Source organism: Zootoca vivipara, chromosome 14 (genome assembly GCF_965207765.1).
Source record: "Zootoca vivipara chromosome 14, rZooViv2.hap1.1, whole genome shotgun sequence".
Classification (NCBI taxonomy): Eukaryota; Metazoa; Chordata; class Lepidosauria; order Squamata; family Lacertidae; genus Zootoca; species Zootoca vivipara.
Window position 1 is genome coordinate 19,430,170 of NC_142597.1, and position 26,999 is coordinate 19,457,168.

Below are 26,999 nucleotides of genomic sequence, written 5' to 3' on the forward strand. Positions count from 1 at the left end.
TTGCTGTGAGAATAAAGTGGGGAGCAGAAGAACCATGTCTGCCATGCCATCTTCAGCTTCTCAGAGGACAGGTGGGATATAAATATATCATAATCTACTATGTATTCTGGAAATTTGTTTGCCCATCTGTTCTCTGAGGATCTGCACCGATCTTTTTGGTTCCTTAGAATCCTCAACCAACACTGGGTATGAGACTACTAGTAAATGAATAAATAAAGTTAATTGTAAAGTATACAATAGGGGTAGTAGGGAAAAACACTGACAATTCCATGCCTTGGTCTGCTGGGCAAGGAAAAAGTGGAGATGATCAACTGCAGGGGGCTTTGTACTAGTGCAACATTGCGATTCATTGAGGTGAGCTAGGGCAGCGAAATCTGTAGGACAATGCAATGGTGCAGCATTGCAATGGCGCAAGCCTGATTAAGTATGGTTGAAGGTGAGGGGGATAGGGGATGGGGATGGTTACCCTGGGGAAGAGAGAGGATGAAGGGAAACCCAACAGCCATTTTCAGAGCTCTGAGCAGCTGCCAAACAAGAATACAGAGAAGATCCCAGAGGGCAGGACTAGAACCCACAGAAGGAAATGGTAGGGAAGCAGATTTCTGCTAAACCTTAGGAGAAGATTCCTAAAGGGAAGAGCTGCTCAACAGTGGAACTGTTTGCTACAGGAGATGTGGTCAGAAATGCTTTCACTGAGAGATTTCTCCATTGTGGAGGAACTATGGGCTAGATCTGGGTCCTTCAACCTTGGGTGCCCAGATACTGTCAGACTACAACTCCCTTCAACCCTGACAGTTGGATAAGCTGTCTGGGAATTATGGGGACTGTAGTCCAGCAACATCTGGGGATCCAAGGTTGAAGACCACATAGGGTTGGATAGCCTCCAAGTCCCCTTCCTACTGAACGATTCTGTGGTTCCAAGGGGTTGACACATCTTCCTTGCAAGTAACATCTGGAGCACTTGGGACTTGTTTAGTTTGGAAGCAGTGACTAAAGGGATGTTAGAAAGCAAGTAAAGGAGATGGATTGGTACAATTATGATCAGTGTGGATAAAGAGGTATTTTCCTCAGGAGTCATCAACAAAAGTTGATTGGTCATTTCTGGACAGACATTTCTGTCCATAATTCATGTGGGACTCACTGTTCCAAGGTGTCTTAATTGTTACTAGATCAGACAGGTTTTAAAGGATTTAATTTTTAAGGATTCCTGGGGGAAATGCATGTGAGTGGCTTCTAGACATGAACATAGAATTGTAGAGTTGGAAGTGAACCTGAGTGTCTTCTAGTCCAACCCCCTGCAATGCAGAAATCTCAACTAAAGCATCCATAGCAGATGCTTAAAAACCTCTGATTAAAAACCTCCAATGAAGGAGAGTTCACCACCTTCCAAGAGTATCTGTTCCACTGTTGAACAGCTCTTATTGTCAGAAAGTTCTTCCTGATGTTGAGTCTGACTCTCCTTTCTTGTAACTTGAAGCCATTGGTTCGAATCCTACTCTCCAGAGCAGGAAAAAATAAGCTTGCTCCATCTTCCACGTGACAGCCCTTTAGATATTTGAAGGTGGCTATCATATCTCCTCTCAGTCTCCTCTTTACCAGACTAATACCCAACTTCCTCATGATAATGAAACATCATTTTTTAAGGGAACCAACCTCCAAGGCCCAGGTGCTGAGGGAAGGCAATGAGGCTGTGGTAGCTGTCACCTCCATGACCTTTTGTGAGCTTCCAGATGTTGGGAACATAAAGCTAAGCTAGATGCATCATTAGTTTGAGGGCTCTCTGATGTTCAGTCATGTTCCAGGATAAATGGACGCAATAGTGTTTAGTGCAACAGTCTAAGGACACTGTGTGCTGAAAGCAACCCAAGGTCGTCTGTGTGCATCTGAACAGCTCCTCAGCACCATTCAGTCGCTCCTCTCAACTCTGACTCATTAGTGCCTGTTGAGATTCCCCCCTGCATCCATCTAAGTCGTCTCTCTACACCCCTTCTTCCATTCACGCAAACAGCACTTTGACACCCCCCCCTCATTTCAGCTGAAATATACCCATTTCTACATGTGTATCAATACACTTTACTATTGCCAGATACTTCTCTTCATTAGGATGAATGGCGGCTTTCCGCGTATCCCTTTGGGAAATCTCCGAGGTCTTATCAAATCTTCCTCTATCGATCTGTCCCGCAGCTCTCTAATCTGTTCTGAATCTCTTTCTCACCTCTATCTCAACATCCTTTTGTCTCCCGATCTTTGCTTGTGCCTTTAGAGCGCTCCCCCCCCCCCCCACTCCTCGTGTGCCTGACACCAGACTCAGCTGCATCGGAGGTCAGTGCCGACGGGGTGCGCCTGCGTGTGCAAAGCAGCTGCTCCCTTCAACGTAAGGGAATCGTGTGCCACTGGCTGCCTAGGGCTAACACTATACCACACACACACACACACACACACACACACACACACACACACACACGCACGCACACACACACACACACACACACACACACGAGAGTCTCCGCCCCCACCTGAGCCACCGCCTCCTCCCTCTTCTTTTCCTTCCCTTTCGCCGGCTCCGTCGGAGCTGTCCGTCCTCTTGGTGCTGAATTCTCTTCCCACCTCCGCGTCTCCCGGGTGTTCCGTTTTGGTTCTGAGAAGAGGCAGGTCAACTCCGGCTGCGGTGCGCTCAGCAAGTTCCTCGCCAGCCAGCGGACGCTATCCCCCTGGGAAGCCAACGGGAGTGGGAGGCGGGGAAGGATCTCCAGAGCTTTTGCTGCTTGGAACAGCATCACAAAGCTTGGCTCATCTTTCAAGATTCCCTTTCCCTTATATCCTCCTCCTATTGTTATTATAAATTCTACAAGAGAATGAAAGGGGGCAGCGCCCTGTTCACGTGAACCCTACTTCAAGAACCCCTGTCTCCCTAAAACGGAGCGACATAAGAGCTTTGCCCAACTTAACCTGCTCTCCTGAGAAGTTGGAGGACATTCTCTCGGAGGAGGCAAAGGGAGTGGGAGCTCCTACCCAGTCAATGTCCGTTTTTCCAAGAGGCTGACCCTCCTTAGCCTTAGGAAGTTCTGTCTGAGGACAGAAATAGTCTTCCTGGTGGGGGGAGATTCCAGGAGAGTGCCTCTTCTCCACTGGGACATTCCATGCTGGTTTGGCAAGACCCTACCAGCCTTGCCTTCTCTCTGGGTATCTCCAGAGATCCCATGGAGATGGGAAGTCTGGCAGGAAGCAGGGAGAAGTGAGAAGAGGAGGAAGAGAGGAGCAAAAACGTGGAAACTTTTGGATATACAGGTCAAGACGAGAAGGCGGCACTGTGGTTTGTGGTTCTCGCTGTCTTATCTTATGGCTTGAAGGTAAGGGCTAAATCATCAGTATTTCACTTTCTCTTCAAGGATAGCAGAAACTGTCTTCTAAGGGTGTAAAAGTTTCAGTGGTAGCGATGGCTCAATAAAGAGTAATATATTACATATACACCTATTTGTAAGATGCAAGTATGAAAGGTTTTCAGATGTTAAAACTGTGAAGATACTCTCTCTCTCTCTATATATATATATATATAATGCTTGTGATTTTATATATATGTGTATATACACACACACACACACACACACACACACATATACACACACACATATATGTATGTGTGTGTGTGTGTGTGTGTGTATATATATATATATATATATATATATATATATATATATATATATATCTTAGAATCTGTCATAGTGAATCTGTTTTACTCCCATTAATCAGATAACAAAGTAATCAGAGCAACTCCAGAGGTCTGTAGGCAGAACAAGTCCAGGCTGCAAGAAATGAATAAACAAATGAGAAGTGATTGTGGAGCAAGAAGCATTTGCAGAGGCCTTTTGCATTGCCCCAGGATGAAAGGCAAAGTTTAGAAAGGTGGGTGGAGAGGAGGAAACGCCATCTGCCTAGAAAGAGCTCCGGCTCCCAATGCAATAATGTAGACAGACATCTGAATATAGTACTGTTTCCACTACAGTTCTTCCTCTTTTCTTCTGCACATCAGCAGGCAAACTCCATAATCACTGCAGTTTTCTTATAGATGTATGCTTTGGGGCATTAATCTTTTTATGCCAAAGCAACCATTCATACAGCATTGTTGAATGTGCAAAGATTGTTTCTTGTTGATATTTCTTGCTCTCACAACTCCGGGAGGTCAATCACCTTTATTCCCATTTTGCAGGTGTGAGACTGAGACTATGGCAATCCTACCCTCCACTGTTTCTCAGCTTTAAATCTATCTCATAGTTTCAAGAAATCAGTGGCAAATGTTAGATGGGAGTTGGTTCTGGGTCCTTCTTCATCCATTGCATGCATAGATCCAGTATTTAAATGAAGAAGTTACTTTTTAAAAATCCCTTTTGAGTGTTACTTTACACAATTGTTATTTTTTCCTACACTAGTGACCTCATCCATCTTCAGGCACCTATTTGCATAGATATTGTAACTTGTGATCAGTGTCAGATCTTGGGGGTCTCAAATTTCAGTGGCTCCTTTTGATGGCATCAAAACTTGGTGCCCCTCCGCCTCTGCTGTGATTTAGGTGGCCACGGATACAGCCCATGGAAAATTTGAGGCTGCACTGGGTAGCGAAAGGGCTCCAGACCCACACTTTGGGGGGAACTGCCATCACCTCTGTATTCTGCCTCTCATTCCATTATCCAAACAAATGTGTGGTCAAGATTGCATGAGTGTCATCTTTAGGAAGCAGAGAGAAGAAAGTGTTGTGTTAAATTATCTCTTTCCTAATCCAATATAAGATGTTGACCAACAAATTCTTAACAGAACGAGGGGCTGCAGTTCAGGAATCACAGTGGCTAACTCAAAGTTTGTGATCAGCAACAAGGGCAAGAAAAAGTTAGTGATACAAAGAAGCTGAGAGACATGTAGTTCTCATTTCAGAAGAGCTGCACTCTCCACACTGAAAAGATCTAGGTACACTTAAAGAACATTGCTCATTTATTTTGTGCAAATATGATTAATCACTCAAGGGCCCTGACATGGTGCAATCTCCTGTTTATGTATTTTTTTTGTCTTTCCAAACAATTCTCTGTGGGTTGCTACTGGCAACCCCGAAGGAGTTGGCTGCTTTTTTCCCTTTGTCCATAAAAGAAGGAGTTGTTACACACACACACACACACAGTCTGGTTCCATTATCTCCCCAGAGGAATATGAGTTTCCTATACATACATATAGTGATATTATATATATATATATATATATATATATATATATATATATATATATATATAAAGAGGTGCCAGAACTCACCATGAACACCTCCCTTGTAGTCTTAGAATTGAAATGGTACCCACCTGAGAGGTGCTGGTAAAAAAGAGAGGTTCTGGCTGAAAAAAGCCATACATACATACATACATACATACATACATACTGTACATACATATACTGTATACAGTGTGTACTGTTTTGGTACAGAAGAAAATTCATCTAACCTTAATTACCAATGGCACACCAAGGGATTCCCTCCCCCCCCCCGCCCCCCGGCCTTAAATAACAAGAAACCTTGCTTGCTTTTTCGTTTTGGGCAGTGAAGATTGAAAATGATCTTGGAGTGAAAATGTTGAAGGAAGAGAGTAACAAGAAGCAAGTTGGTGAATCAACAGTGTTGAGCTGGAAAAGTTAAACAGAAAAACTGTGTCAGTGAGTCTACAGGAAGAGATGCTGGTAGAAAAAGTGATGGTCTCACTCAGAATATCCCATTTGGACAGGGGTGTCATTAAAATGTTCCTGTAGTGCAGAGGTTCACGGACTTGTTGTCCATGACTCCTTTTCGCAGAGTCTACAAAAGGTTTTTGGAATAATCCAGAATATCTGTAATGACCTCGCACGTATTTCATTTGCCTTCTCTGACAGTTGAGATAGAGGCTAATTTTAACCAAGGCCTGGTTACTGAACAGGCTAATAAGATCTGAGCTTAGTGCCCATGATTCTCAGAATACAAAGCTGGCGCAGCCTACTAATTCTCCATTTTAAAACTACCAGTTAAAGAAAGGGCTATAGTAATGAAAATAATGTTATGTATGCACTTTGATTTGCAGAATTTAAAAAAGTTTATCAAGTGGTCCACAGGGGAGAAAAACATTTGAGAACCACTGCTGTAGAATGTGCTGACCATATAAATTAACAGCTCCTTGTGTAACAGATAGATCCACAATTTTCTTGGCACAGGCTGAGAATGTCAGTGTGACTTGACTGTTGTCCCCGTCCATTTGAGGAAAGATACAAAGTAAGCATATTAGCTTAAGGGAAAAGAGAGAGAGAACCAGACACGGTCCTCTTGATAAGCACATAAATGGAGTAAGGAGGTTGAAAAGGAGGATAAAAGTTATTCCTTCTCTCAAAATACCAAAAATGGGGATAACACACTAAAAGGGAGGATCAGCTGGCATAAGGTGTGTGTGTGTTGGGGAAGCCTTTAAGTGAAAATGCATCTACAGTAGTGGGTGGAGTTTATGGTACCTTTATGGCACAGAGGCTGAAAAAGGATGAAGGTCCAAAAGCTAGACTTTTTGGCTGCTGCCCTAGCCATTTTTAGATAGCCAGAAAAGCATCAGACATGGCATACCTCTGACTACCTGTCAGTTACCAATCAAGTAAAAATGATGCATCAAACACTTCTATTAACTGCATTTATATCCCACTTTTTCTTCCAAGGGGCTCAACGTGGCATGTATGGTTCTCCCCTTCCCCACAGCAACCCTGTGAGGTAGACTAAGCTGAGAGAGACAGTGATTGCCCCAAGGTCACCCAGTGAGTTTCATGGCCAAGTGGGGATTTGAATACTGGTCTCCCAGATCATAGTCCAAAACTATACCATGCTGGTTCGCATATAGGTACCACAGCAGGTGACCAGCATTTCACCCTCCCAAATTGTTTCCCCCTCCCAACCACTTCCATTGCACTTGTGCATGAAAGACAGAGTTGGATACCCCCCTCCCTGAACCCTCTTCTTCATCCTCCGTCCTCACAATATATATATTTCTAGACATGACTGGCCACCCCTGGTGGGAACCAGAAAATCCTATACTGGCCACTGCCTGACTGCACATAAGAATTCTTATGTCCTTTAAAGCCCCTGTAATGCATTGCATGAGCACCTTCACTCCATACTAACTGAAAAACAAAATATGTTTTGGACATGCCAGGATGCCTTTCCCCCGTTAATATGTTTGACGAATGCCTCTGATGCTGGGAGCTGCTTCAGAGACAGGGGTTTGTTCTTTGTATGTGCTACAGGACTTTGAATCCCATGTTATCCAAATGCCACCTCGTGCACTTAGCATCAGCAAACCCCATATTACCATAATAATGATTTCAATAGCCTGCCTATTGCTCAGCAATAATCCTAATATGTTACTAATTAAACACAGAACACAGGGGTTGCTGTACGCAGCAAGTTTTCTGCATGCAACAGCAGTTGGTTCAAGACCTTGCACGATATTAAAATGATTTCCATTTGCCGACTGATTACCTCCTCTAATAACTGTTGTGGAGTTCTTAGGGCAGCCAAATGAGCCACCAACAAAGCAAAGGGACTCCAGTTAGCATCTAGTAAAGATTTAGACTGTGTGGTCCTCATAGATCATGTACTAATAGAATGGAGAAGAGTTCTCTCTCTCTCTCTCTCTCTCTTTTTATTCCTGGTGGTTGTTTTTGCAAGAGATATTTTATGGACAATCCTGGCACAAGAAAAAGAGGTTGGTTAAGGAAGGGTCCCTGTGTGCATGCTCTTCACTTTGCCATAGCGCCATTGGGTGTTAACATGGATGTGTGAATCATTATCATTATTCTTATTAGACTTGCTTGCAAGTTGAATGTCTCAGAGTGACTTACAGCATATTGAAAACAGAGGTATAAATACAACACACAATAAAAACGAATGGGCCACATGACAGATCTAACACTGAAGATAGAAATTTATCACAGAGTCTCCAAGACAATGGGTCACAATCACATCATACACCTAAAGCATGTTTAAAACACATGCCAAACCCAAACAAATAATGGGAACTGTGTTTGTTTGGGATGTAGTGAACTGTAACTATGTGGAGGGTAAACTACATTTCCCAGGATTCTTGGGGGGAGGGGGAGCCATGACTGTTAAAGTGTTTTTTTTTAAATAATTATTTTTATTAGGATTTTCTTGGGTTACAAAGGTAGTGCAGTGTCTCAAGGTGCAGATGAGACCTAAGTTCTACTCAGAATAGAAATTAGTGGACTCAAGTTATTCAAGTGCATTAAGTTCGATGATTCCCTGAGTCTCCTCTGAGTACAGCTCAATGCTTTGGAAGAGGTGAACCTAGGAAGCTACCTGAAATTAGATCACTTGTGCATATACAGCCCTCCGATGAGCAGCAGCTCTCCAGAGTCTCAGAGGGAGAGAGGTCTTTCATTCCTCTTACTTGCTGCCTGATCCTGCCACTAGGAATTCAAAGTCAGAGCCACTAAGCTATAAGACTCCAGTGCTAATTCTGTCACCATGTATTCTTTCCCAAAACAGCCTTAAAACTTCCAGAGTGAACTATTATACTGCATGCTGGAGAGTCCTGCTGGTCAGCAGGGATTTAATAGGGCTTCATGACTACTTAATAGTGTGTTAATCAACATGAATGGAGCTTCTCTGTGTCCCGTGCACTCAGCTGTCAGTCACAGTCAAGCGTCACATACATTATTTGTGGCCAAACAATGCATTATGTTAAAGGCACAATGTGCTTCTTTATCTCTGTGTGGGTTACAGGATGGGAATCACGTTGCACAGAAGGGATTTCGATCTATGCTACGGTTCCGACCAAAGTCTTCCCCCAGCTGCAACTTGCCTCTGGGGAGAAGATGCCGTTGGCTTTTTAAACGGTGTGTGGGAAAAGGGTGCTGCAAAATAAAGATGCTTAAGCCAAGTAGCAACTTTTAACTGAATGAAGCCTCCATGTTTTGCGGCAGTATACTGTATCTTTGAAGGCAAGATGCTGAGGACAAATAGTCGAGGGAAGTCTATCACCTTCCTCCCGCTGTTTGTGAGCTTCCCAGGGCTGACTGCTCTCCAGGATCATGTCACATCTCTCCCATACCATTTTGTGCAATCCATGTGGTTTCATGTGGTCTTTCCCCGTGACCCATTCAATTTCCTGCTCAGTTATGTTCAGTTATTTTTTTGCCACTTGCATTTATTTCAATGGAGCCTGGTTGCGTCAAATGGCATTTGCTCCTCTCTTTGAGCCTTGTGGACCTCCGGGTAGCTTTCACTAGCTTGTCTCCAAGGCTAGTCCCTCTCTGAGTAGACCCATTGAAGTGAATGGACCAAGTTAGTCATGCCCATTCACTTCAGTTGGTCTGCTCTGAGTAGGATTAGCATTGCTTGCAATAGGCATGTTTGCCCTTCCTTCTAGTATATCCTTGCTGGGAATGGAATGCCTGGCTAGACGGACCTGACTTGTACTGATCCAGAAGGGCTACTCATACCATCTTATGTAATGAGTGCAGCTAGAATCATCAAATCAGAAGGTAGCTTGTAGGTCATCTAGTCCAGGCATCCCCAAACTTCGGCCCTCCAGATGTTTTGGACTACAGTTCCCATCTTCCCTGACCACTGGTCCTGTTAGCTAGGGATCATGGGAGTTGCAGGCCAAAACATCTGGAGGGCCGCAGTTTGGGGATGCCTGATCTAGGCCAACCCATTGCTTAATCAGGATCTGCAATGCGGGATGAAACAGCAGCATCCTACAGCATCCCTGGCAGATGTCCAACCAGCCTCTGCATACTTCCAGTGAAGTATGGTTTATGGCTGGCAGAGGCAGCCTCTTCCGTGGTTGTATGGCTCTTACTGCTACAAAGTCTTCATTGCCATTTCCACTTGTTGGTTCTAGTCCTTCCTTCTGGCACACAAAAAGAACCTGCTGGACCAGGCCAACGACCTGTTCTCACAGGCTGTGGGAAGCCTGCAAGTAGGACCCGAGTGCAACAGCAACTCTCTCCTCTACAATTCCCAGCAAGTGGCATGCAGAGGCATGAGATAGGAACACAAGAAGAGCCTTTTGGATCACACACCAGTGGCCCACCAAGTCCAGGACTCTGCTTTTGCAGTCAGGTGCCAGCCAGATGCCCCAACGGGACACCCACAAGCAAAGACCCAAGCACAAGAGTATTCTCCCTTCCTGCAGTTTCCAGCAAGTGGTATTCGGAAGCATTACTGACTCCAGCCATGGAAGCAGAGCACAGCCTCCATCATGGTTGTAGCCACTGATAGCCTTCACCTCTGTAAATTTGTCTAATGCTTTTTTAAAGAAGTCATCCAAATTGGTGGCCACCACTGCCTCCCGTGGGAACAAATTCCATAGCTGCACTGTGCATTGTCTGTCTTGATTCTCTCTCTCTCTCTCTCTCTCTCTCTCTCTCTCTCTCTCTCTCTCTCTGTGTGTGTGTGTGTGTGTGTTTAAAAATGCATTTTTCAAAAACAGGAGCAGGGAGCATGTTTAACCCCTTCCCCTCCCCCTGTCCCACTTACAACTTCATACCAAATACAGCATGTATACATATACCATATGACTTCCCTTCCACACTTTTCTTGGTTCCTTTTGCTTTTCTACTGCTCCCCGTAATCCACATCTTTTTAATCATCCAATTTGTTATCTATTAAATACTCTATCTATTTCAACTCTGCTGAATTTACACTAGACCTGCTAAGCTATGTATTTGTCTATACTGGTTCTTAAAATAGTCAATAAACATTAACCATTCCTCCTTATATTCCTTATCTTTGTTTTCTCTTATCCTGACCATCCAGTTCAGCATATTCGAACATTTTACACTGCCATTCTTCCTTAGTGGGTACTATACTTGTTCTTCACCTTTGTACCAATAAGGTTCTAGCTGTGGTGGTGGCGTATACTAGTAAACTTTTTTTTGGGGGGGGGGACCTCCATTGTTACCATCCCCAAGAGGAAAATCTTAGGTGTTTGGGGAAAAGTTTTTTTAAGTACCGTATCTTTTTAAATTCATTATACAGTATATAGTTTCCCAATACAGTGGTGCCTTGCTAGACTAAATTAATTCGTTCCACGGGTCTTTTCTTATAGTGAAAATATCGTCTAGCGAATCCCATAGGAATGCATTGAATTTTTTTTTGCCCATAGGAACGCATTAATTGAATTTCAATGCATTCCTATGGGAAACCGTGATTCGCTAGACGAATTTTTCGTAAAACGCATTCGTCTAGCGAGGTAACCTCTGCTCGAAAAATCCTTTTGTTAAGCGGAAATTTCGTTAAGCAGGGCATTCGTTAAGCGAGGCACCACTGTATCCCTTAATTATTTTACAGGACCACCGCATGTGAATAAAAAATATCTCAGCTTCATTGCACTTACAACATAAACTTTTTTTCTTTTTTTAGACATTTTCTAAAAATGTCTTGTATTCTTTCAACATTCAGTTTCATTGATAGTCCCCGAGCTCTAGTATCATGCGAGAGGAAGAAAAGCTTTTCTCTGTTCAGTTCTCCACACCATGTGTAATGCCATGCATAATTTTATAAACTTCTGTCATATCACCTCTTACTCATCTTTTCTCTAGACTATAAAGCTCCAGGCACTGCAACCTTTCTTCATAGGGTCATTGCTCCATCCACTTGGTTGACCTTTTCTGGACCTTTTTCCAACTCTGCAATATCCAACATCCAACACTTCATCATGGCCAGCAGTCTTTGATAGCTTTCTCCTCCATGATTTGCCTAATCCTTTTAAAGGCCTCCAAATTGGGGGCCATCACAGTCTCCTGGGGGAGTGAATTCCATAGTTTAACTATGCTTCGTCAGTCCTGAATCTTCATGGGATGTCTCCGAGTTCTAGTGAGAAGGAGAAAAGCTTTTCCTTGTTCACTTTCTACACACCATGATAATGTTATGCACCTCTAATTTTAGATGCTTCTTGGGCAAGTCTTTGCAAACCACTGCTGCCCCTCCCCTTCAAATTTCCTCTTCACCAGGCTAAACACACTTGTATCTTGCAACTGTTCCACACCATCCCAGTCACGCTGGGTAGCCCATTCATTTTTACTCAATCTCTAGTGGTAATTTTCTCAAACAAGGTGTGACACGGGAGCTTTTTCCGTCCGGCGTTTTAGTTTTTATTTGTGTTAACGGAGGCATCGCAGCAAGTAAATATGACAGCACTCTCACAATTGCGGGGGAGGAGGCATGAAATGGCAGCACGCAGCTCACAGATTGGTGGAGGCTGCTGCTGATCAGCTGCCCGTGTGGTTTGAGCCACTAAAAAGTAGCGACCATATGTTTAACTGGCTGTAGGCAATTCATCTACCTGTCATTTTTGACACCCATTGGGGGGGGGGGAGTTTAAGATCCAATTCATGCATTTAGCACAACCAAGTGGGAAAGTTGTGCTACTTCAGGCTGCAGATGGCAGAGAAAGAATGTTTCTATGTTCCCATATATATGCTTTTAAAATCCTCCCTGCATTTATAAACCTAGCATGTCAGGGAGAGGGGTTTAGACTAGGCTTCCCCCTGACATGCTGTATTTCTTCTTCAAGGGGAGGTTTGGGGGCATGTGTGTATAAGACAGAGAATTAAACTTGTGATCTTCCACTTACAGCCAGAAGTGGAACATGCATTCAGGGGACGTTTTGCCACTTGGCCACACTGAGTATGCAAACTGGTCCTTACACGGTGCTCTGAAAAGCAGGAAAGCTTTGCTGTCAAAGCAAAATCACTCCTTGAAACATTCTAAAAGCAGCATATTGTCTGCCTTAAACTATTCTTAATAATAAGTACCACCTCCTTTCCCAATTGTTCCTTCTCCCATCATATTTCCTTCAGCTGTCCCTCAAGTGTCTATTTTTAACCTTGTGATTCTTGTTCAATAAAGAAAGCATTACAACTGCATATGTGCTGTTGCTTATCCCCTTGTACATCTTCCAAATTATCTCCTCCTCCTCCTCCTCTCCCCATAAAGAGACGTGTGTGTTTTTGGCTTCAGCCCCCTCCTCCTGCGCCTTCCACGCAGCTCTGGAGGAGGCAAGCATGTGGAAAGTACAAATCTGTGATTAGCCCATTCAGAAAATGTAAATGTTGCCATCTTCATCTTCTATGCTGTGCAGCACACATGGTGGAGGTGGGGAAGGGAAGGTGTGTGTGTGAGAGAGAGAACCAGCTTGCAAAGCCAAAGCAACACTAGGATGCCACATTTAAATGCTGTTCATTGTCTGGAGCAAACATTGCTTGGGTTACCATGTTTTTCAAGCACCAAACAAGCAAAATTAGCTTGCTGCCTGCATGGAGAAGTCATTGGTAGCAGCTTATCAGCTACAAGGCCAGGACTGAGGCAACTGGAGCAATATGTTGTCTCCCGTTATGTGTGTGTGTGTGTGTGTGTGGTCAATATGAATTTTGTGTCTTGCCAGCCTTATCTGCCTCTGTGTGCATTCCTCCATTTATCTTGAATCCACTCCCAGCCATTGAGACACTTCACTTCCTGAAAGAATCAGGAAGGATCAGGTTGCTTTTTTTGTATAGCAGAACTGTGAGTGATTATTTCAGACAGCCTAATTGGTTCAAAGTCTGGTTGCATATGCAGACCCAGCTGTTTGTAGAACATTGGCTGGGATGATGGAAGTGCTGAATCTCTGGGTAAGGAACCTCATTAGTGAAAGGGAGTTTCAAAGAGTTGCACTTTCTGCTTGGGGTTGCTCTTGTGTTGATCTAAAACACGGCTGGATAGCCTAAGGCCTTCTAGATGTTGTGGACTACAGCTCCCATTATCCCTGACCATTGACCATGCTGGCTGGGGCTGGTGAGTGGTGGGATCCCTTGCAACAACTGGAGGACACCACATTGGCTGTCCCTAGCCTATAAGGTGGGGAACCAACATCTCATGAAACAAGTATTCTGGCATTTCTCTTGACTCTTTGGAGCAGTCCACAGGCATGTCGCACCACTTGATCTGGGGAAATTTCATGACTCTGAATGGTAGGATACCTTTTTCTCCAAGGAAAGGCTGAAGCATCTTTGGGGTTAGACAACTGGGGGAGGATGGGATATAACATCTGAAGACAGCCCTGTTTAGGGAGGCCTTTAATGTTTAATTATTTTATTTCATTTTTCTGTTGTAAGCCACCCAGAGTGGCTGGGGAAACCCAGCCAGATGGGCAGGATATAAATAAATTGTTGTTGTTGTTGTTGTTGTTGTTGTTGTTGTTGTTGTTGTTGTTGTTATTGAAGTATATAACTATAACCAGTGTGTAGAAACCAGATAGAGAGAGGTATTACTCCATCTCTCATAAGGCTAGAACTCAGTGCTGTCCAACTCAGTCTCTTGTTTTGATCACTTTAAAAGAGGATTAGAGGGATTCATGAAGCAGCAGGAGGAAATGGATGGCTATTAGTGAAGATGGCAACATGGAACATCCAAATTCAGAGGCAGTCTACCTCCAAATACCATTTGCTGATGAGACACTGTCATAGAGGGCTGTCACTTCCTCATTCTGTTGGTGTTTCCTGGAGGCATCTGATAGCAGCAAAAGTGAAATGTGTTGCATCTGTGAATAGCCCTTACTTGTTCCGTTGTTTGTTTGCTATTGTTGTAGTTTTAAAAAAATCTATTATCCCACTCTTTGACTCAAAGATTGGCAAACAAAATGAAATAACAATAAACAATAACAGTATTTAAAGGCATCACTTTTAAACAGTTATTAAAAGCAATAGTCATTTAAATCCTTAAAAGCAGCAGCAGAGCTAGATATTAAAACTCTGTTTGATCAAATCCATACGCTGGGTATGGCCATCTGAAAAGGAACTCCACGGTCCCTGCCCAGGAATCCTTTTGCATTTGAGCTATCCAAGGTCCTGAAAATCCTACCAGGTGCTGCAGGCATCCACCATATCCTGCAATCAGAACAGTTCAGGACAGGACAAGTGCATTCAAAATGCTGCTAATACATGTTATCTAAGATTTAATCCTAGAAAGGTCATTGATCTGTGCTGGTATTATTGATGTGATTTGCTGAAACTGGCTTGGAATAGGTGCTGTTCCGCATGTCTAAACGCTGCTTGCTGGATTCTCAATCTGGTGTTAACAGTGGTCAGCCAGATGCTTTTCAGTTTAGGTTTATTACATTTGTACATCACTTTCCACTAATAAAGTCTCAAAGCAATTTACAACCAGATTTTTTAAAAAATAAATAATGCAATAATAAAATTGCCTAAGCATTGTTATTTTTTTAAAATAGATTTAACTGTACAGCCATATCATTGGCACCACCCAAACATCTGGGAAAGCAATAATGTCTTTGCCTGGTGCTGAAACAATGACCAAGTTGGCAGCAGGTGGACCTCCCTATGGAGACCATTCCATAAATGAGGGGCTACTACAGAGAAGTCCCATTCTCTCATTGCCACCCTTGGAGGTCATCTGCAGGGAAGGGCCTCAGCTTGTGATCTCAGGGTCCAAATAGGTTCATATTGTATAGTGGTACTAAGCCATGCAAGGTGTGAAGGACCACAAGGGACCTCCCCACAGCCCCTGGATGCAGGATCAAGCCCCTGCTGGAGAATGGTGGGAGATAAGCTAGTTAAAAAACATCTGGGGAGAAACTCAAGTGTTGACAGTGAGACTCTTGACTAGAGTCTAGAGTATAATTGAGGGAGGAGGAAGGGAATGGGTGGGGTGGAAAGGGTTTGGTGGGACCCTGATTTGAGCTAAAGCCCAGCATGGAAAACGGGCTAGGGAGGAAGCAAATGGGCTTTGAAGGTCAAAAAGCACTTTTGAATTGGGCTGCAGTAGCCAGTACAGTCAGGCCTGCACTGGTGTTCCATGTCCATGTCTTCATGTTCCACTTAACAATCTGGCTGCCACACTGCACTAGCTGTTCTTTCCAAACAGCCCCCCAAAATTCTAATTTCTAAGCAGGGCCTCATTTAGTCAGCTCCCTACTGTTTTTTTGTCCCAGCATCTGGCAATCAGAGGAATATTCCTCATTTTCACCCTGCAAGTAAGGAGCAGATACATTTCTCCTCTCCCTACCGTTAGGGAAGATGCAGGAAATGCCTTTGCAGTTGGCTGGGAGCTCTTTAGCTTACAATAAAATCAAATTGACTGTTTAAAGCTGCTTCGTTTTTTCCCCCTGTGAACTCCATACGGCTTGTAATAACAATTAAAGCTTTTTCAATTAACTTAGTTCTCATGGGGGCAAACCAAAAGTCAACATGTTCTTTTCTATGCAAATGAAGAGTTCTGCAAATGAATATGATGGTGATGATTTACAGCTGCAGCCTGTAGCAAATCTTTATGTCTTCCATTCTGCTGGGTTCGCAGTACCAAAAAGGAATAACAAAATCATTTATATTTATTCATTCATTTAGTTACTACAATTGATTGGCTGTCCAATCACATATGTTTTCTGGGCAGCTCACAAAAAATTAAGGAACAAAATATAATATTAACAATACCATACAAAGCACTAAAAGCAGCATAACATCCGGTTCTTTCTGGAAGATGGTAACTCAGTAGTTCCACTGTGAAACGATTTAATGAGCACAACTGAAAAGTAAACTTTTTCAAAATTCTTCTGGGTAAAGAAATGTGAGATATTTGTAGAGCTGGGGGAGCCAGTTTTGAAGTGTCCTTATCAAATGCATATATTCCTCTCCAGGACTGAATATTTTGTAAAATCATCTTTGACATAAGCTAAGCAATGGACAGTTCTGTGAACAGTGCTGATTGGCCAATGACCATGGCATGCCCATCTCCAATATCTGAAGTAAATTTGCAATCATTTTTTAAAATGCTTGCTTTAAAATGGAGGGCTGGATGTAAAAGCAAATGAGTTGTGCACAGGATTCTTAAAGAACTACCTACCAAGAGTTTCCTCCTTCAAGCACTAGAAAAGCAGCAAGACTGGAAAATAACCTAGCATTTAGTTTTCATAGGGCATATATCTGTCATGCAGATAGCACAGCTGGATTCACTTGGCAGGTGCATCACACAACTTTTGGTCTGGCTTTGTGTGACACCATTGCTTTGAATGAATGAATGAAGGAAACTTTATTTGTGTTAGCCATCAGCAACAGAAGAACATTGCGATACACACAGAACAAAATAAAAATCGATTATATAAAACACAATTTAGGGTCCTGAATCAGCAATCAAACAGTGGACCTTATTCTGAATGCCCCAGCTAAAACCCTTCCAACCTTTGCTGTCATCTGCTCCTCTTGATCTGCCAGGAGGAAAGACACTGTGGCAGTGGTTGGGCGGCCCGGAATGGACAATAAAAGAGGGGTGATAATCTCATTCCTCAGGTCTTTATAAAGAGTGCAAGCCAGAAGGGCATGTGCCACTGATTCGGTGCTGCCATCTCCGCAGGGACATAAGCGTTTTTCATGTGGAATCTGTTGGAATCGTCCCTCAAGTACAGCCGAGGGCAATACTTGCGAGAGTGAAAGCACGTCTATTTTTTGGAATTGCTAGGTTATGCAGACACCATTGCTTTGGTATATGGGTATGAAAAGATGGGGTGGCATGTTTTCTGGATGTGCTGCTGTGATGCATTCAGACATGCCTTATGAGGAACAGTTTAAGGAGTTGGAGAAATGGCATATCCTAGAACCCCTGGTGTTTGTAAGCTTATAACAGTGTTTAGAATACCAGGGAGGAGGAGAAAGATGCTTCACACCTTCCTATCACCACCTCTACCATCATACATGGGGGCCTAGATTACAATCTGAACCAAAAAGAATGATAAGGGATGATAGCTCAGTGCAGAATACTGATAAGCTTTATGAGCCTGTCATTCTGAGCCAACCCATTGCAAAGCTCAGTTGGCGTCTGTAGTCACAGATTCTGCGGATAGCCATCGGTGGTCCAGTAATTCACTGCTGTGTATACATGAGTGAACCAGCACAAGATACGTTGATAGGCAGTAAGGGTCAACCAGTATCTGATTAAGAAACCTGAATGCTGAATCAAAGGGACTCTTAAAAATTTAAACCTGCATTTTGTTTTCCTGTCTATAAAACACAGATAGCATAACTTCCCTGCCTCACAAAAGTGTTGGGAGGATAAAGAGACTCCATTAAAAGATTGCAAGCACCTCTGATGGTGTGGAATTGACAGTGGTAACCATGGATTGAATGATAAAGAGAAACTTCCTAAAATTTTGGTGTTTTTTTCCTGACACATCACATTCTCCTCCAGAGCTGGCCTGCCCACATGTGAAGGCACGGGGGGGGGGGATTAGGGTAGTATAATTCTATTGCACCAAGGAGGCATGGCACACACTGAGTGGTGCAGCCCCCGGTATGTTGCAGAGAATGTGGTGGAGGAAGAGGAGTGGAGGGAGCACACCACCCCCGGCAGCGCGATCCCGGTGGGGTGCCATCGCAGCTGCCCCACCTGCCTGTGCTAGGCGCCATACCCCCGCAGGCAGTGTGCCATGCCCCGACGTGCACCAGCCCCGCCCCCACCTGCTCTCCGCCCCCCCCCCCGGTGCCAGAGCATGAAGCTCCACCACTGAATGTGAAGTATTACTGGACTCAGCTCCTTCTGGAAAGGGGGCGAAGGAGAATCATAGAATTGTAGAGTTGGAAGGGACCCCCAAGGCCATCAATGCTCTGCAAAGCAGCAATCACAGCTAAAAGCAAAAACAAAACCCAACAGATGGCCATCCAAACTCTGTTAACAAACCTCCCATGAAGGAGAATCCACCACATTTGAAGGTAGTCTGGTGAAGAGGTTAAGCACAGCAACAGAGTCAAAGCCACCTTGGTGGCTCAGACCAGTGGCACCCATGATATTTTTCCTAGAGCTCAAGAAGTGTTGAATGACCTGCTCTGGCCTCTTCGTGTTATGATAATTCATTAACTGTCTGCAGCAGTTCCTTGCAACTTAAAGACAAGCCATGAGCTTCTGTCTAGAAAAATGCAATCCAGGTGAAACAATAAATTCTAAGAAGTCACCAGCTCAGCACCCGTCGGTGCTAGGGTGCCTGCCAATATTTCATAGATAATATAATAACAATAATATTAATAATAATTTATTATTTATGCCCCACCCATCTGGCTGGGTTTCCCGAGAGCACCCACAAAAGCTCTCAGTAAACACACACACACACACACACACACACACATCCAAATCCACAATGTGTGAGCAACTGTTTGCTGTTGCTGTTCAGATTGTGTCTGACTCACTCTCTCCCACACTGAACATGCCCTCCTTAAACTCACATTTAATCAAAGATTATCCTGGATGCCAGGACTGGGCACCCACTATCCCTTCCATTCTGAACAGAGGAGAAAAGCAATGATAATTTCTCTGGGGATGAATCTGGCTGCCCTGGGATTCTTGCTATTTGCAGTAACGGGGAAGGAACACACAAAGAAAGGATGAAATATATTCAAAATAACATGCATAGAAGCAGGAACTCTGGAGTATGGCTCTCAAACTGCCCAAGGCAGAATTGTTGTTGTTGTTGTTGTTGTTGTTGTTATTAAACCATAAACCATAGCTGAGGCTATAAAAGTGATTTACAATAAGATAACATGACATAAAATACAATACAGATTCTAAAATCAGTAAGACCATTTCTACAATTGTACAACTAATATTTCATATTCCAGTATTCTAGTGACATTAGGCCCTCATTGTACTCTTTTTGGTGCCTGCTGAAAAGATTTTTGTTTCGGCAAGCCTACCCAGATATGTAAAATGCTGGCATGTGTTTTAATCTGGTTGTTAGCTCATTGTTGCTTTTAATTGTTTGACAGCTGGAACAGAATCACTTTGGTTCCCTTACAACTCTGCGATTCTGTTGGCAACCAGAATCCCATACTGCTGGAGAATCAGGATACGCAAACTGCCAACATTGTCACAGTGGTTTTCTGTGGCCCTGATGGTTGCACTGGCTTTAGACAAATCTGTTCAGTTCTACCCAGAATATAATCACTATGTGCCTGTGTGACCAGCATTGAATAGAAGAGATGCAGCTTTAATCTCACAAATCCCCGCCCCTCTCCAATACACATAACACACACAATGGATAGGGCTCTGTCTAGATAAAACTCTCCAAACATCTCTCCTCCCCACGCTCAGCTTTGGGCCAAAACAGTCCAGAGGCTGCAGAGAAATGAAATGGAAATGCTCTCTCAGTACGTAGTTTCAGAAAAGCTCGACTGTGACATGGAACTTTGACAAGAGACACAGAACTTGAATGGTAAGGATGGAAAAGACCCATCGGCAGATTGACACAGCTGATTTTGGCTCATGAAGCTACATCCTGCTGGAGTGAAAAGTGCAATCATGTAACCTTAAGAATCTGCACGGCACAATAATCTGTTTAGCAGGCACAGACTGCTTCTTAAGCTGGAGGCTCTATTTCTTCTTTTATTGTATTTTTACCTCTCATGCTTGGCAGCCATTGAGGCACCTATGCTCAGGTCCAGTTCTCAATGAAGCTGTTGGGTTGGATCCTGCTCCCAGACTTCTAATAGTTTCACAGGGCTAGTGGGTTCCTTTCCCCCTTTTTCTCATTGAATGCTGAAAAAACAATGAAGGGGCCTGATATTTCCTTGAAGGGGGCACACTTTACCCCCTGGCTCCCTGGACTGTGTGGATCCCACCTGCCTCTCCATTCTTTCCCTGTCTTTTTGGTCTGCGAGCATTTGCAGCCTCTTGCACATACAGTACTTTCCTCTTCTGTGTACACTCCATCATCTGCTTCCTCTTGTGCTTAGTTAGTTTGCATGTTTGATATTTACTTTTCTGGCTCTTGTCTCTCTTTATGGTTCTCTTGATCTCTCCCTTCCAGTAACCAGATTCTCCCATTTATTCTTCTCTGTTGAAAGCACTTTAAAGCATCTCTGTTGCGTCTTAGCTGGTCTCTCCTTCAACTTTAACTCTCACCTCTTCTTTGTGGAATCCCTTATTGTCTTCTGTGCTTAGCTCTTTTATACCTGTTTATACCTGTGCTCAATGGGGAATGACTGTGTGATTGCAGTCTTAAGAACTGGGAGGCTTTGGGCTAGAACCTGTCCTCTCCGATTCTTCTTTCCACAGCCTCATGGAAAGCCTTTCAGACAAGTGTTTTGTTTTGTTTTTGTGGGAGGGTTGGTGTATTCCGAACCACATCATTGAATTGATACAATATTAGTGCATGAGTGGTAGATGTATTCTGGATTGTCCACAAGCCATTTGACTTTGTTAGATGTTCTGTGCTGCTTCGCCTTTGTTTCTGCTTTGAAGGGGCACTTGTGTTCTGATGCAGCAAAAGCAGGATTAAAAAGCACCCTAGAACATTCATAGTACAAAATGTGAAAGCATTTCTTCTGTATGAAGTTATAGGACATTCACCAACTAAAAATGAAGGGCATATTTCTGCCATGCAACTTTTGCAGGTGCAAACTAGGTATATTTTAAAAGGTATAGTGTATAACCACCCTAGAGACCAGATTGTACACAAATCACCATGAATGCATGATTTAAAAAATGTTCGGATAGGTCCTTAGTTGCACAATATATACAAACTGCTGTTTACTTCTGTGAATTTGTTTACCAGGTTCTTAATTATATAAACCTACATAAACCAGGCATTGAAAATTCAAAGCATGCAAGTATCAATTTCTCCATTTACATACCATTCAGGCCCTATGGATTTTAAGTTTCATGGAGATTTGATAATATGGAACAAGCTAGCTGTTCAGCTGGTGTAGATCTGGAAATTAATGAATACACCAAGACAATGCGGAGTGGCTGAAGTATATTATTCAAATTGCTCTAGGTGTGATAGACAGGCAGGAGATGTACAGAGTGAACTTTTGTGTTCTTGATGTACACAGAGATTACTTACAATTCGTGGCACACTATTCTATTTACCCATCCCCCCAAAAAATATGTCATGTATATTCATAAGACTGAACATCAAGGACTTCACTTCAGAATGGAGGAATATTTGATACATGGCAAGCAATTTACAAATAGCACCTTGGCAGAGATTTATGTACAATGATAAGAACTACTTCTCAAGATGCCATCAAGAGACAGACCCAAGGAGGAGCTGTGCAGGTGGAGGGGCTGGAGAATGCACATAAAAGAGCAGGATCATGCAGACTGGGGCAAGTTCGGTTCTAATTAACCCCATCAGTGGTAAAAATGAAGGAACTGCCTTTCGCTATGGCCAGGTAAAACAAGGCGTTGTGTGTCATGATGAGTTTACAATGGCGACAAAATATGCCACCCTTGATTTGAGGGGGCTTTTCTACCACTGAGAGCCCCCACTGGGCAGGCAGAGTGACACCATTGCCTTTGCCTACAAAGCATCATGGGAAATGGCAGCTCTCGGGTTATCAAGGAAGGGGAGCTGTCACCAACCTCTGCTCTTTTCCTCAACTCCGTGGGATATACAGATGTTTGGAGCAGGGTCAGAGAGTGTAGTTTCTATGGCAACTGCCAATCCAATACATTTCTCTGGGGATTTTCACCTGACATTTTCACAAGGAGACAACTGTGAATTAGGAAGATTCAAGGAACCAGGTCTATTGCAGTGCAAAATCAAACGAGGTTTCAATGCAAGGACACCCAGTTTAATTCACTTCCTCGATAGCACAGAAGGAACTGCAACCTTCTCCAGCACAGAGAATCTAGCAGTCAGCTCAGGCAAATACCTTTCTTCCTCTTCTTTTTAACTGACTCAGGCATTTAAGCTCTGGCTTGTTTGGTTTTTATTTCTGCTGGGTTTTGTTTTCAGATCTGCCTTTTTATTGTTTCCAACTGTTGTTTTTATTGATCGTTGTTGTTTTATTGCTGTTTTATAAGCTGACGTAAACTCCTCTGGAAAGTTTTAATTGAAGGGCAGAATTTTTATTTTATTTTATTTTTAAAAAAATCTGCTTTAGCGAAATAAACAACAAGCTGAGTGTCACAATTATGACATCATAAATGAAATGAGATGAAATAATAATCCTGATAATAACAGAATATTGATGAACATGAGCCTGCTTACTGGCTTCTGATGCTTATGTTATAGCTTCTTATATGTGCCCCCAGTTCTTTTTTTTCTGGGGGTACACAAGGGTACATTTTGGGGGTACGTCTTTGTACTTTTGTTCATTTACTGTATTTATTTCCCCCGATTTGAACTATGGTGGTTTTCTTGAGTCAAAATGAGAGTACCCTTAATATGTTTTTGTTAAGCAAAAAGGCACTGCATGCCCTTAAGTGTAAAGTGTTTTTACACAGGATGGGAGCCTGATTCTGCTTGGGCCCATAGTGTGGGGTAGGGGAAAATCTAACCCTTTGTCCCCCACTCTGGTTCCAAGTAGGGTGGTGTGCCTCTTCCCATGCCAGAAATCTGTATGCATGGTGGAGGTTAAAGGAAATGTCATTTAAGCAAATGAAAGACAATTCCCCCATCCGCTGCAGCTCACCCATTTAAATTGCTGAGATTGAGGTGGGAAAAGCTACCCCACATCAGACCCAGAACAAGGGCACAGTGAAAGAGCCCGACGTACCACGTCCCAGTCTGGATCTGACTCCAGGTGTGGGCACTTTGTGTTAAAAAAAACAAGCAAGCAAGCAAACAAACAAACAAACCACCAACCCAGTACTTAAGGACACAGATATAGAGCTAATACCGTATATTACTTTTTCTGCCAGCTCTGCATTTCTGTAAGATTAGTCCAGTGTTTCCCAGTCATACTAGAGGGGGCTTATGGGAGTTGTATTCCAAGACAGATGGGGCATTCAAGCAATCAATTTATTATACAGTCAAAGAACCATTAAAATAGAACAAAGAATAAAAGTGTTATCATTAAAATACACTTAAATGCAATATTGGGATACGGGTGGCGCTGTGGTCTAAGCCACAGAGCCTAGGGCTTGCCGATCGGAAGGTCAGTGGTTTGAATCCCTGTGACGGGGTGAGCTCCCATTGCTCTGTCCCAGCTCCTGTCAATCTAGCAGTTCGAAAGCACGTCAAAGTGCAAGTAGATAAATAGGTACCACTGTGGCAGGAAGGTAAACGCCGTTTCCGTGTGCTGCTCTGGTTTCGGCAGAAGCGGCTCAGTCATGCTGGTCACATGACCCAGAGAAACATTCACGACTGGACTTAACTGTCAGGGGTCCTTTACCTTTACCTACAGTAAATGCAATATGAGATATGCAATATGACAAAAGAATCTAAACATGAAATACACAGGGCTTCCGGTCTACCGCCATTGCTGAGCGGCAAAGATATCTCGAGCTCCAAGGTTTCCTGGAGCTGTGAAGGAGGGGGGAGCCGCGAGAGCGCTGCGGACCCCCCAAAGAACCCCAGATTGAGCTTTCTGGGGTCATGGGGACTCAGTTGCGCCCAGCCACGTTTCCTCCGCTCCCCGGCAAGCTCTAATAAGAGCCCCGAGAGAGAGCGGAGTGGAGACGTGGGTGCCTGTGAGTCGATTTGCTACCTTCGCAGTGTGAAGCTCCGAGCCGACAGCCTATTGAGCAGTGGATTCTTCTAAACCAAAAAGATCTGAAGACTTTGGGACACCGTGAGTGAAAGAAAAGGGATATCAAAATTAGAAAATTCAAAAAATTGGCCATGGGTGGAGATTTAAATACAGAAGTCGATCTCCCCCATTGAGAGAAGTGAGAAGTAGTTATGTTGCCCAAAGCCGGAAAGATTGTTAGGAAGTTTTGAATTTCCAAAGATTGAACTTAAATTCTCCCCTTGAGGCAGGGTAAAGGGGAGAAGGGCTGAACTTAAGTAAAATCCCTACAAAGATCTATTTTGGGCCGGGGAAAGTCCCCCTGTAAGCTGGAGCCGGGTCCCTGGAGGGATCAGCAAGCCACCATTATGATGTCACAAAAGAAAGGAATTTGTTTACCTCTTTGAGGTCATGAACTGTCAGCAGTGAAGAGAGCTCAAAATATATGACTGTGAACAATAAGATTGTTAAATGCTCTTTCTATAAATGGTTATAAGAGTATTAAAGTATGAAGAAGAACTGAAAATGCTAATTTGCAGCCAGTTCGGATATAATTTTTGTTTCTGAAGTTTGGAGGTATAAACTGCGCCATTTCTTGTTTTGCAACCTTGGCTGTGCCCATGAAATCTGAGACGTGCAAGATGCCAGCAGACATAACAACACCTGACTTTTCTGATTTCCAAGAGGAACTCTTAAAATTGCTATGGGAAATCAGAAGCGAGGTACAACAAAACACAATACGGATGGAAAAGATAAACCAGAAGTGCAGGGAAATCGGGGGGGAAAATGGATATACCAGAGAGTCCAGAGAAGAAAACTGAACACTTATCGGTCCTGGACAATGCAAATGATAATAAAGAAGGAGAGGAAGGGATAGACCAAATCATTGAAAAAAACTATTGAGATCCAGCATGGAACATTGTTCTCTCAGTGAGAGGGAGGGAGCAAGACCCATGCCTGGGACAAAAGGTCTTCAAAGAAGAACCAGTATGGAACATTGCTCTCCCAGTGAGAGAGAGAGCAGGATCCATACTGGGGTCAGAACCTAAGGGGAATAAAAATTGTCAAAGGATTGAAAAGTGGTAACTCTTGTAGTTGGCATTGTGTAGCAGTTAGAGAATTGGGGGGGGGCAGCAGGGGGGAAGAAGGAAGTGTGGCTGTTAGGTTGTGACAGAGTGGGAATGGGTTGAGAAGTAATAATGGATATTATTTTCTGATTGGCTAAGATGAACCAAAACTGGATTGCTTTATGGAACTTGCTGAACCGTCTGGGAGACCCCGAGTCCAGGGGAGGGGGGGGGAGAATTAGATGTAAGTGTTTAAATGTTATTTGGATAGAAGAAGTAATGTTTGAAATTATGGATATTTTTAGGAATTAGTTCTAGGCTAAGGGGTGAAATAGAAGATAGATGTTGAGAAATTAATTATAGGTTATGAATATTTGATGATTATGGATTAAGAATAATTGATGGTTATAGGTTAGGAATAATTGAGGGATTGTTGTTGTTGTTTAGTCGTTTAGTCGTGTCCGACTCTTCGTGACCCCATGGACCATAGCACGCCAGGCACTCCTGTCTTGCACCGCCTCCCGCAGTTTGGTCAAATTCATGTTCGTAGCTTCGAGAACACTGTCCAACCATCTTGTCCTCTGTCGTCCCCTTCTCCTAGTGCCCTCCATCTTTCCCAACATCAGGGTCTTTTCCAAGGATTCTTCTCTTCTCATGAGGTGGCCAAAGTATTGGAGCCTCAGCTTCATGATCTGTCCTTCCAGGGAGTACTCAGGGCTGATTTCCTTAAGAATGGATAGGTTTGATCTTCTAGCAGTCCACAGGACTCTCAAGAGTCTCCTCCAGCACCATAATTCAAAAGCATCAATTCTTCGGCGATCAGCCTTCTTTATGGTCCAGCTCTCACTTCCATACATCACTACTGGGAAAACCATAGCTTTAACTATACGGACCTTTGTCGGCAAGGTGATGTCTCTGCTTTTTAAGATGCTGTCTAGGTTTGTCATTGCTTTTCTCCCAAGAAGCAGGCGTCTTTTAATTTCGTGACTGCTGTCTCCATCTGCAGTGATCATGGAGCCCAAGAAAGTAAAATCTCTCACTGCCTCCATTTCTTCCCCTTCTATTTGCCAGGAGGTGATGGGACCAGTGGCCATGATCTTGGTTTTTTTGATGTTGAGCTTCAGACCATATTTTGCGCTCTCCTCTTTCACCCTCATTAAAAGGTTCTTTAATTCCTCCTCGCTTTCTGCCATCAAGGTTGTGTCATCTGCATATCTGAGGTTGTTGATATTTCTTCCGGCAATCTTAATTCCGGCTTGGGATTCATCTAGTCCAGCCTTTCGCATGATGAATTCTGCATATAAGTTAAATAAGCAGGGAGACAATATACAACCTTGTCGTACTCCTTTCCCAATTTGGAACCAATCAGTTGTTCCATATCCAGTTCTAACTGTAGCTTCTTGTCCCACATAGAGATTTCTCAGGAGACAG